Below are 12,854 nucleotides of genomic sequence, written 5' to 3' on the forward strand. Positions count from 1 at the left end.
TTGGCATTGCCTTTCTTTGGGATTGGAATGAAAACTGACCTTTTCCAGTCCTGTGGCCGCTGCTGAGTTTTCCAAACTTGCTGGCATATTGAGTGCAGCACTTTCACAGCATCATCTTTCAGGATTTGAAATAGCTCCACTGGAATTCCATCACCTCTGCCAGCTTTGTTCCTAGTGATGCTTTCTAAGGCCCACTTGACTTCACATTCCAGAATGTCTGGCTCTAGGTGAGTGATCACACCATCATGATTATCTTGGTCATGAAGATATTTTTTGTACAGTTCTTCTGTGTATTCTTGCCACCTCTTCTTAATATCTTCTGCTTCTGTTGCTGCTAAGTCACTTCAGTCGTGTCTGACTCTTCGCGACCCCATAGATGGGGTGCTTCTGTTAGGTCCATACCATTTCTGTCCTTTATCAAGCCCATCTTTGCATGAAATATTCCCTTGGTATCTCTAATTTTCTTGAAGAGATCTCTAGTCTTTCCCATTCTGTTCTTTTCCTCTATTTCTTTGCATTGATCCCTGAGGAAGGCTTTCTTATCTTTGCTTGCTATTCTTTGGAACTCTGCTTTCAGATGCTTAATATCTTTCCTTTTCTCCTTTGCTTTTTGCTTCTCTTCTTTTCACAGCTATTTGTAAGGCTTCCCCAGACAGCCATTTTGCATTTCTTTTCCATGGGCATGGTTTTGATCCCTGTCTCCTGTACAATGTCACGAACCTCATTCCATAGTTCATCAGGCACTCTGTCAGATCTAGTATCTTAAATCTATTTCTCACTTCCACTGTATAATCATAAGGGATTTGATTTAGGTCATACCTGAATGGTCTAGTGGTTTTCCCTACTTTCTTCAATTTAAGTCTGAATTTGGCAATAAGGAGTTCATGATCTGAGCCACAGTCAGCTCCTGGTCTTGCTTTTGCTGACTGTATAGAGCTTCTCCATCTTTGGCGGCAAAGAATATATTCAATATGATTTCGGTGTTAGCAAAGCATATCTTTCTCCCTCTATCAGCTTGTAATTTATGATGTTTTCTATTTAAATGAGTTTCTTTGTAAACAACATACAGCTGGATCTTGTTTTTTGAACCACTTTGACAACCTCTGTCTTTAGACCAGTGCATTTAGATCGTTGACATTCAGAGAAGTTGTTGATACAATTGAATTATATCTAATATATATTATTATTTTCTATTTGTGCCCTTGTTCTTTGTTCCTTTTAGTCTCCCGCCACCCCCCACCACCCCCCCCCCCCGCCTTTGGTGGCTTTAACTGAGATTTTACATGACTCCATTTTCTCTCCTTTGTAAGCATATCAGTTAAGCTTACTTTAAAAAAACAGTTTTTAGCATTCCCTGGAGTTTGCATTAATGTGTGTATGTGCTAATTTGCTTCTGTCTTGTCCGACTCTTTGAGATCCTATGGATTGCAGCCGGTCAGGCTCCTCTGTCCATGGGGATTCTCTAGGCAAGAATACTGGAGTGGATTGCCACGCCAGCCTTCAGGGGATCTTCCTGAAGCAGGGATCGAACCCTTGTTTCTTAACCTGCATTGGCAGGTGGGTTCTTTACCATGGAGGCCACCTTGGAAGCTCCTTGCAACATATATTTACAACTAATTCAAGTTCACTTTCAAATAAGGGCTATACCCTCAGTGTTATGTATATGTAAGTATACATAATTAAATACAGTGTTGTCATTAGTATTTTGCACAAATTGTTACCAGTAGATCGATTAAGGATAACAAGTGAAGAGTTGGTGTTTTACCTTCAGTTGTTCCTTTGTGTTCTTTTCTTCTTTATGTGGACCCAAGTTTCTGACTTATATTAATTCCTTTCTCTGTAAAGAACTTCTTTTGACATTTCTTGCAAGGAAGGTTTACTGGCTACAAATTCTCTGAAGTTTTGTTTGCCCAAGAAGGTCTTCATTTCTTCTCACTTTGGAAGGAAAGATTATTACAGAGGGCAGTGAATTCTAGGTTGGTGGGTTGTTTTACTCTCAACACTTTATTTATTTTTTTTAATTTTTGTTTTTACTTTAGTTTACTTTACAATACTGTATTGGTTTTGCCATACATTGTCAACACTTTAAATATTTGACTCTCTTCTTGCTTGTATGGTTTCTGAGAAGTCAGGTATAATTCCTATCTTTGTTCCTCTATAGGTAAGTTGCCTCTTCCCCTCTGATTTCTTTCAGGATTTTTTCTTAATCTTTGATTTTCTGTGGTTTGAATGTGTGATACCTAGTTTAGTTCTTGTCTTGGTATTTATCCTACATGGTGTTCTCCAAGCTTCCTGGATCTGTGGTTTTGTGTCTGACTTTAATTTAAGGAAATCCTCAGTCATTATTGCTTCAAATATTTCTTCTGTTTTCTTCTCTCATCTCCTTCTGGTATTTCCATTACATGTATTTTGCACCATTTGCGGTCGTCCCACAATTCTTAGATATCCTGTTTTTTCTTTTAGAGTTTTGTTCTGTTTTCAGTTTTGGAGGATTCTGTTGACATCTTAAAGTTCAGAGATTCTTTCCTCAGCTGTGTCCATCAAGAGCACATTTTTTGTTCCTATTTCTTTTGTTTTTTTTTCTTAGGCTCTCCATCTCTCTGCCTATATTGTCTATGTGTTCTTGAATATTGTCTACTTTACCTACTAGAGTCCTTAGCATATTAATAATAATTGTTTGAAATTCCTGGTCTGATAATTCCAATACCCCTGGCATGTCCAGTTCCAATGTTTGTTCTGTCTCTTCAAACTGCATGGTTTTGTCTTTATGCCTTGCAATTTTTTTCTTGATAACTGGAGATAATGTACTGGGTAAAAGGAAGTTCTGTGAAAAGAACATTAGTAGTTAGGTGTGCAGGGGATCTGTGTGTGTGGTAATCATGGGAGCAGGTCTCAAATCTTTAGTGAGCATGTGCCTCTAAATTGTGAACTACATAAGTGCTTCTCAGGATTTTCTCACCACTAGAAAGACTGAGTAGAATTCACAGGATTTAAGGTTTTCTTCCCCCTCCTCTGCCAGGTTAGTTAGGCTCTGATAAAAAAATCTCACCAGGTTAAGCTTTGGTTAAATAGTTTCTCATTGCTAAGGAGAACCGAGTGCTCTGGTATGTTCGAAATGATTTCTTCTTCTCTCTTGCCAGAAGCACAAGAGAATATTTATTTGATATTTACATGGAAACCTCCTGGAGCTTCAACAGATAACACTAAACTTTTTATCTCTGTAACTTGTCCTCACTGAAGCTTGAGCAATTCATCATTTACAATTGTAATTTTCTTACTTGGCACTGGTCCCAAAGATAATTCAGCTCTTGAGTTTTTGCTATAGTGAATTGTGACTCTCTGTATTCACCTGGTTGTCCCTTCAATTTTGGGGGTAGCAGGTTGCCTTGTAACTTCACTTCTTTGCAGATCTAAGAAGAGTTGCTGATTTTTTCAGTCTGTTTAGCTTTTCACTTGGTATGGAGTGGTGACTTCCATTTTCCCTTCATGCAGAACCAGAATCCAGAACTAATAGATAAGCATTTTACAGACATTGTCTATTTAATACTCAAGGCAACTTTAAAGATGCATTGTGCTCTTGTTATTGATGAGTAGACTTCCCCCTGGAGCAGAGCATCATCTCCTGGGGGTCAGAGATGTTGCCTGCATGTTAAGCATATCTGCTGGCCCCCAAGCCAAAATGGTAGAGAGGAAGGTCTGGAAAAGCATCCTAAAAGCTCTGACCTTTCTTCTCTCCAGGCCTCAGTGAGGTTACACTAACTTTCAAAGGAAAGAGTGACTGGTGATTTCTTTTCGCTCACCATCCACAGGTATCTGCACAGTATCTGGCATAACAGGCAAATGGTTAAAGTCTTTTTAAATTGGTAAGGTGAATCATTTGCTTCCAAGCTGACATTTCCTCTCCTTGAAGCTTCCGAACCCCTTGTTTTATAGTCAGTCAATTCTACTGAGAATTTTCAAGAAAGATTTCTTCCTTTATTGTTCTGTATCCGTCTCTTCCCCTAAGCACTTCTGAACTCACCAGGGGCTGACAAAAATTAAACTTCTTGAAGGCAAAAGGTAATTAAGTTTCTCTTCTAGTGCCAAAAATGTAATTGAAGATTTTAGACAAGGACTTACATTTTTTTTTTCTTTTCAGTCTAACTACAACATCTATAGAAACATAGCTTGTTTTTAATTAGATTATCACATAATGCCAAACACTTCTAATACTTTAATGGGAAAGCATTCTAGATTAATATGTTTAAGATTGCCAGCTGTTCTGGCGTTTACTGAAGGCTGTATTGATAGAGTCAATGTGTTCATTCAATAGCATCAACGAGAAGTATGAAACAATTTGTAAAAATCTAATGGTGTTATTATATATAAATTGATCAGGTACTGGCACAGGGATATCCAGAAAAGAGCTACCAAACTTACTTAAAATAAATCTTGTGCCCATGTGCTGTGTGTGCTGTGTGCTCAGGATCGGGTCTGAAGCTAAAACAAAATACACTGGAGAAAGAAATGGTAGGGATCAAGTATCAACTAATTGCTTATAGAATCATAAGCCTGTTGAAGAAGATTCTTTTAGTTTCTCACATTATACAAAAGGGAAGTTGAGGACACAGTGGAGATGAGCAATGTGACATTAGTAAAACAATAAGGTGAGATACCAGGAGAAGAGATGTGGCACTGAGTTTGCTGTGTTAGCATGTGAACAAGCCAACGATACACACCAAAATGCCTGCAGCGGGATCAATATCTCTCTGGTCCCTCTTCTGAAATCCAACAAAAGTGCTAATGCAAGATATTTAGTTGGCTTAAACTTGAAGCTCTGTGTCGTATTATAAAATAATCCTTATGGGCAAAAGAAGCCCATAAATAACCTTCAGAAGCTCACTCTTTATTTCTTCCATCTTTTTCAAATCAAATTTGACTCCTACTGCTTTTTCCCTGGGTCCCTCTGGCATGTATGATGACAATCAACATGTTGCTTTCTGGGTTATCACACTGGAGCCAGGTTGTAGATTGCAGAATAGGTAGGAAAATAAAGTATATTTTCTGATGTCGATATGGTATCCTTTTGGTCTGGCTGTTGGGACAAATCAGGGCATATCTATGTGGCTATATCTCTGAATACCATCTTAAATTTGTCATATGGATTGATAAATTGTTATTTAACCTGAGACATGAACTGACTATCATCAGTTTTTATGGCTGAGTGAGGTGCTCTGGAGTGACATATGTCTCAAGTCTGAAAAACTTGCAGTCATTAACTGGCAACCTGAAAACTGTAAAGATAAGTTCCAAGCCCCAAGAGACCCTGTACTCTTCATAACATGCAACTTTACTTTGCTCTCCTTGATATTTGGTGTGGCAAAGGAAATTGGCATGCACAATTCACACAGCGTTGTAAAAATCCTTGCCTTATTATTTTTTAAGACATGCTTCAAGTCAGTTTTCCCAGGGATTGAAAAAGTTGATCAGTATACTATTTCTTCTTTATAACTGACTGAAATATATTGATTTGTTTTGCTACATAAGCATAATGGGTGAAAGCATGGACTTGAGTCAGCCAGCTGGGGTTCAAATTCCAGCTTCACTTGTCACTAGATCTGAAACGTTGGGCAAGTTACTACTTTACTTCTCCATGCCACAGATTAAATTAGATTGCCTCAGATTAAAAAATGTGTGTGTGTGTGTGTATGCGTGTGGTATTCAGCCCATGATAAATACTATGTGTTTGCTATATATTTCATAAGCCAAAGTAAAGTTTTGCATGTTTAGCTCAGAAATTTTAGAGGCTGACTTTAGTCACTGTACATAAGTTTTTAAGCAAAATCAATGTTCATAAATGAAGCACAAATGTCTCTTTACCTGGAAGCTAAAGAAGTAAACATCAGAGAAAGAGTTTCAATGTCCTATTTATGTTGGCAATTAACTTCTGATTCCTTGAAGAGATTTGCTCATTTCTGATACATTTGTCTTCTAGAGGAGTTAAATCTTTTCTAAGTATAGATTCAGTGAAGTCAATTATAAAGTATAAAAACTTTATTATAATAAAGCTTATCTTCTCTTCCAATTGCTACTCATATTTCTTCTACCACTTCAGCAAATTAACAGACATTAAAATTTCATCATGTTTCTCTAAATTTGCCTCTTAACTTTGCAAATGGAGAACTAAAAAAAACCCCAAATAACAAAACCCACCATCATGAAACAAAAACAAACTAATGACTTCTTCTCTTAGTGCTTTCCATTTACAAAATTATAGTTTTTTTCTTTCTCTATTTACTCCATTTGGTGTGTTAAATGCCTAGCGTGTTGCAGATGTTGACCAAGAAGCTATTACAAATGTTCCCCATGAGGTTCCTTACTGAGCTGTAAAGCTATGAGATTACCTTAGGAAAAGAAATATGGGATTTGACTTCCTCAAAAAGTCACCATTCCAGAAGCTTATGGAAAGACACCAAATAAACAACTAAGCAGAAATCCCCTGGATAGGCCAAGATGTGTCCAGAAGTGAGTCCCTTGTTCCATCTTAAAACATAACACATCCCATTCTTGACCATGTATCTGGAGAAAATGCTAGTTTGAAAAGATACATGCACCCCAATGTTCATAGCAGCACTGTTTACAACAGACGAAACATGGAAGTAACGTAAATGTCCATCGATAGATTAATAGGTAAACATATAGATAAATATATGCAATGGAATACTACTTAGCCACAAAAACAAATGAAATAATGCCATTCAAAGCATCATGAATGGACCTAGAAATGATCACACTAAGTAAAGTAAATCAGACAGAGGTAGACAAATATCATATGATATTTACACTTATATTTTCACTTATATGTGGAATCTAAGAAAATGGTATGAATGAACTTATTTGCAAAATAAAAATAGGCTCACAGACATAGAAGAAACTTCTGGTTACCAAAGAGGATAGTGAAAGCTTAACTTTCACTAGGTGGGGGGAGATAAATTATTGTTTGGGGATTATATATAGTATATACATACTATATATAAAATAGATAAGCAACAAGGATCTACTGTATGCACTGAGAACTGTACTCAATGTCTTATAATAAACCATAATGGAAAAATTATATATATATGTATAACTGAATCACTTTGCTGTACACTTGAAACTATCTCAACATTGTAAATTAACTATACTTCAATAAAATAATACCACAAATATTCCAGTGCTTTTAGTGCAATAAGAATTCAGCATTGACCAAAGTCCCACGAAAACTGGAGATGACTATATTAAAAATAATAGTTTTTAGTATTAAGCAGTTTATGAGGTATTGACAATCTGCTGGTCACAGAGGATGACCAGCAAAGGCTGAAGTTTGGAATCTTGTCACCTGAAGGGTTAAAGGGAGGCAGAGGTGTTAAGCCAGGTGAGTTGTTTGGTTCAGGAGCTCAGTCATGTCCTAGTCTTTGCAACCCTATGGACTGCAGTGTGCCAGGCTTCCCTGTCCATGACCAACTCCTGGAGCTTGCTCAAACTCACGTCCATCGAGTCAGTGATGCCATCCAACCATCTCGTCCTCCATTGTCCCCTTTTCCTCCTGCCATCAATATTTCCCGGGATCAGGGTCTTTTCCAATGAGTCACTCCTTCTCAGCAAGAAGGGAATGGCAAATAACGTCAGTATTTTTGCCTTGAGAACACCATGAACAGTATGAAAAAGGTAAAAAACCTGGTGAAGAGGAAAGGAAATTGAAGCTGTTTTCTTATATTGGAGGTGATGATTTGTAAAGAGGAATTATATTTGTTCTGTGTTACAGGTGAAAGCTGTAGCAAGTTTTGGGGGATTCCTTCACTTTGTAAACCTGTGGGAGAGGTAGATCTCACTTCTTTTTATGAAATCTATTTTTAAGTTTTTCAGACTTTCTTGCAACTAAATCATGGGGATCGACAAATTTGAGGCATCTGTTGGACTTGCAAAGGTTGTGAGGGTTCTCCTTGAGGGGAGTAATGATTTCAGGAAGAAGCGGTGGAGCAGCAGAAGCTGCGGTGCTCAGGGTGGCATCTAGGATCCATGCGGGAGGTCTGTGTGGGGCACGATTTAGGCTCTGATCTAGTCACCATGGCTGAGGCATCCCCACCAGCAGCTCTACAACATGATGTCAGGCATGTTTCTGATCATATATCCCTAAAGGTTGTTCGTCAGCCTTCCTAAAAATCCTATGAGAAGTGCAATATCTTTTAATAATTTTCTTTTCTACCTATATCATTCAGGGTTGATACTGTTGCTTTCGCATGAGAATCCTGAATGATACCTAAACTGGTACCAGGAATGGTTGCAGGCAACTGACTTTCAAGGAAATGGAGGAGTCTGGAATGTTTTATATGCTCTGGTTGGGGTTGAAGACTGTGAAAACCCAACTGAGTATTGAGGCCTGGACTCTTGCAGCTAATGACACATAGTTGCAAAACAGTTGTGAATCATATGATATCTGGGGAAAACACTGAAAAACTTTGCCAAGTTACAGATCTTCTGAAGTCTGAAAATGCAGTTTTAGGTAGCTATATAAAGGGAGAAAGAATATAACATTAAATTTATTAATATGGGCTCTCTGGGAAAGTATTCTGGATTTAATGTGCTAGCTCAGGTGGTAAGAATTGGTTCTACCTGGTTGCTTGTTTTAGCATCTGTACTCTGGATTAAGTGGTGGCCAAGTTAAATGAAATTGAGATGCCGAAATCCCTGGTATTATGTGGAAGAAGAAATCCCAGCTCTTGGAAGGTGAGGATGTTGGAGTGGACTTATCATGTATATACTCTGCAAATGCTAGCTATGTCCTATTGATAAATATATTGGTAAAAAACGGCACCAACACTTTAAGTACTTTAGTGTTGGCTCCTTTTTTTAAAAAATAAATCTTTAATAAAATACTTACTCCCCATCCTCAGCCCCCCTCCCCCTATAAGTCTATTCATTACAGGTTGAGGATTTAGAACAAGATGATGTGTAAATGTGTCCTCTGCTTTGAATGTGGAAACCAAAAGGTGGTCTGAAGGTACCACGCTAGACAACAGACATGGCCTCGGAACCAGAAATCCCCAGGAATTTTTGATGATCATTAACTGATCTTGGGGCTGTAGGGTAGAAATGAATCGGCAGTCCATTAAAATAGAATTTGATTTATAGAACCGATAAAACAGTAACCTGCTGAAAATGGCTTGATTTGACCTGCTGGAATAGAGGCATAATCCTGTTCTCTTCCTGGGTCTTATAAAGCTGAATGATGGCACAGAGAAGCCAGCGGCCTTGAGAGATCTTCATCACTTATATTTCCTGAGAGAAGGGTATGCCACACACAGCCATGGGAGAAGCATGAGGCAGTTTTCTGTTTTAATTTTTTAAACTGAAGTATAGTTGATTTACAATGTGTTAGTTTCTGGTGATACAGTTACACACAGACACACACACTCACACACACACACGTTTATGGGTTTTCCACTATGGCTTATTATAGGATATTGATCAAGAGGTAGAACTGGGGTGAGAGGAAAGCCCAGACCATGGCCTTTACTGGGGTTTCTGAGAGAAGGACAAGGCAGGCAGTGTAAACAGTTTAGACTTAACCAGTTTGAATAATGTCATCAGGCCCTGGTTTGCAGGGGTGGTCTCTAGTTGTCTGGTAAACAGCCATGGATTGGTCAAGGTAACTTCAGGTAGGAGAAATTTTGGTTGTCTTTGTGAGATTTAAAGGGTTAGGAAAAGATATAGACACAGAGGGATTTATTTTTTGCATCTGAAATACTACTCCAGGTTGAGACCTTTGCTATTTCTAACAATTAACTATATCTGGGAACAGCAGTCTTTCCAGGTCAGCAAGATTTTTTAAGCTTTTGAAACATCAGAAGGTACAGAAAATTAAAAAACAAAACAAAAAAACATGATGACTGTAATCTCCTTGTCCAGTTTTCAGACTTGAGAGTCTGTGCACAGAGAGAATGCAGAGTAAAGCGAGGTCAGCTGTCCTGGTGGAAGGGCCCATTAGAGTGTGCTGTGTCACGCTTCCTCCTAGACTTCACTAAAGGCGCTGGCAGATATGTATTGGTGCAAATGGATTGTGGAAATGAAAATACCCAAACATTTTTGGGGTTATTGGACACTGGACAAAGCCAACACTTATTCCTGGAAACCCAGAAAGCCATAGTCAGCATAGGGTTTCAGGGGGTTGGAAACTAAGGAGAGCTTCTATCCAAGTCCTTCCCCATTGTAGAGTCCTTGAGACCTTGAACACATTGTGTGGTTATGTCCTCGGTTTTATCTGTAACACACACGTCTGTTGGCAGAATCCCTATAATGGCCTTTCATCCTGGAGCAGTGGCCCTTTTGATTAAAAGAGCTGGATGGAAATTCTTAGAACTCCCTCTCTCTGTCTAAATAGTAAACCAATACACTACCTCTAGGGGAAATCAGAGTTAAAGGCCATCATTAAAAACCTGAAACATACAAGGATGGTAATCCTGTTACATATCCAAACTAACTAATTTGGCTTCTGCTGAAGATGGTTTGTTTGATTAAGAATAGGTGCTTGTATCTTTAGGGTTTTTTGTGTATAGTAACATGTCATCTGCAAACAGTGACAGTTTTTCTTCTTTTCCAATTTGGATTCATTTTATTTCTTTTTCTTCTGGGATTGCTGTGACTAAGACTTCCAAAACTACGTTGAATATACGTGGTGAGAGTGGACATCCTCTCACTACTTACATTGTTGATCTTAGAGGAAATGCTTTCAGCTTTTCACCATTGAGTATGATGTTAGCTGTAGGTTTGTTGTATATGGGCTTTTTATGTTGAGCTACGTTCCCTCTATGCCCATTTTCTGGAGAGTTTTTTTAATCATAGTACAAAAGCTACCATAAATGGTACATAAGTAAATGGTTGGATGGCATCACTGGCTCAACGGACAGGAGTTTGAGCAAACTCTTGGAGATGGTGAAGGACAGGCAGGACTGGCATGCTGCAGTCCATTGGGTTGCAAAGAGCAGGGCATGACTGACTGAACAACAACAACAACAACAACAAATGAATGGGTATAGCTGTTTCCAATAAAGCTTTATTTATAAAAACTGATAGCCATCCCCAAAACACAGTTTGCTAACCACTACTCTATCCCCAAAGCCAGAAAACACCCAAAATAAGGTGCTCTAATTAGATTAGGACATTGGTAGATTATTACCAGTGAGTCTGGGATAGGGGATGTTTCAGTAGTGGATGCACTGAAACCAGGTAAATTTGGCTTTAAGAGTCCATGACTCTTAAGCAAATATTTCTATCCCTTGTTCATAATATCCCAAGGATGAAGAAAGAGACACTACAATACTTCATTTGCTTATTAAGAGTCTCAAGTTTCCATCACAATATAAAAAAGTCCAGTTACAGATGTGTCTCAAACTTCTGAGTGAAACTTACATTGCATTAATGTAATTAAAAAGATTCCATTTCGGTGACTTTCCCAAACAAAAGATTACTCTGATACAAGGGGACTCTTTTTCTGTGCTTTTCAATAGTGTAAAGATACGTCATATTCAGTCTGATATTTCCTTGGAGAACATCAGATATGCTTGCTTATTAGTAGACCCAGGGACTCAGGTTTGGAAGGGGTTAAAGTGGAATTTTTATTTAGCTATGCATTTTAAAATTTCAGATAGGAGAACTTCGCTATGCAAAGAAATGCCCAGGCTATCACTGCCTTCCTAATGACTTTTGTCTGTTGAAATCTGATCTTTCCCCTGCAGAGATGTGCCACGGGTTCTGAATTACTGTGTGGTGATCCTATTAGTCACCGTAAAACTGCTAATGTGCCCCATTTAAGCAGGCACAGTGGATTTCAGAGCGGTGCAGTGATAGAAAGCAGAGCTGACAGCTGTGCCGTCAATCATTTTTCTAGGCTGTGCCCTGCAGCTGTTCAGCATTATCACTTATTTACTGTTTAAAATAGACACTTTATAACCATAACTCAAAAGCCAACATGGCCACAAAGGGGAGAAAACTGACCCTTGAGATCTGAGGAAACTTTGTGGTCGGATGTATATTTAAGCTTATGTTGTTTGAGTACATCTCATTACTCACTCCGAGTGACCCTTAGTGGGCCACATTAAAGTGATCAAGCTCACCGCAGAGTGACTAAATGGAAATATACAGCCCACTTTGCCTTCAAACTCTTCTCCTGAAACTGAAGTGCTTAAATTCCTAAGAGAGATTTCCCGGATTCCAGAACTCAATGACTATAGCTTAACTGGCTTAGCGTTCAGTCTTGGTCTTTATATCTTAATTAAGTTTGCTGAATGTGGGATCTTTCCACAAGACGTGTTGTGTCAACTGGTAAATTTTTCTCTTAAACCAATTTGCGGCAAAAGGCGGCAAGTAAATTATACACACATGCACAGAGAGAGCTAGCAAGAGAGAGGGCTTGGTTTATGTATAAGCAGCCTTAGGAAATTTGAACATTTCAGTCATTATCATTACTGCTGTAAATCAACATGGGTGAATAGGCTGTGGTGAGATCTATTTTGCTCGTTAAAATGGCTGTGTCCTGGTCCAGCATTTTCTGGATATGAACTGGACCTCAGATATGAATTGTTTATGAAGGCAGACTAGTTAATGGTATAAACTGCAACTAAGCATGGAACCTCAAGTAAGATATTCTAAAGGTGACTTCCTATTTATTGACCAAGGTAGGGCAAAGGGAAATGTAATAGAAGAAAAATTGAGAGAAAGTGGTCTGTTAATCCGCTCCAGAGTCAAAGAGCCGTCCCTGGTTTCTTTCAGTGTCAGGACTAGAAATGAAAGGGCACAGAAATTAAGGAAAATTCCACAGCATTATCAGGCAGTTA

This window comes from Ovis canadensis, chromosome 2 (assembly GCF_042477335.2).
Source record: "Ovis canadensis isolate MfBH-ARS-UI-01 breed Bighorn chromosome 2, ARS-UI_OviCan_v2, whole genome shotgun sequence".
Lineage (NCBI taxonomy): Eukaryota > Metazoa > Chordata > Mammalia > Artiodactyla > Bovidae > Ovis > Ovis canadensis.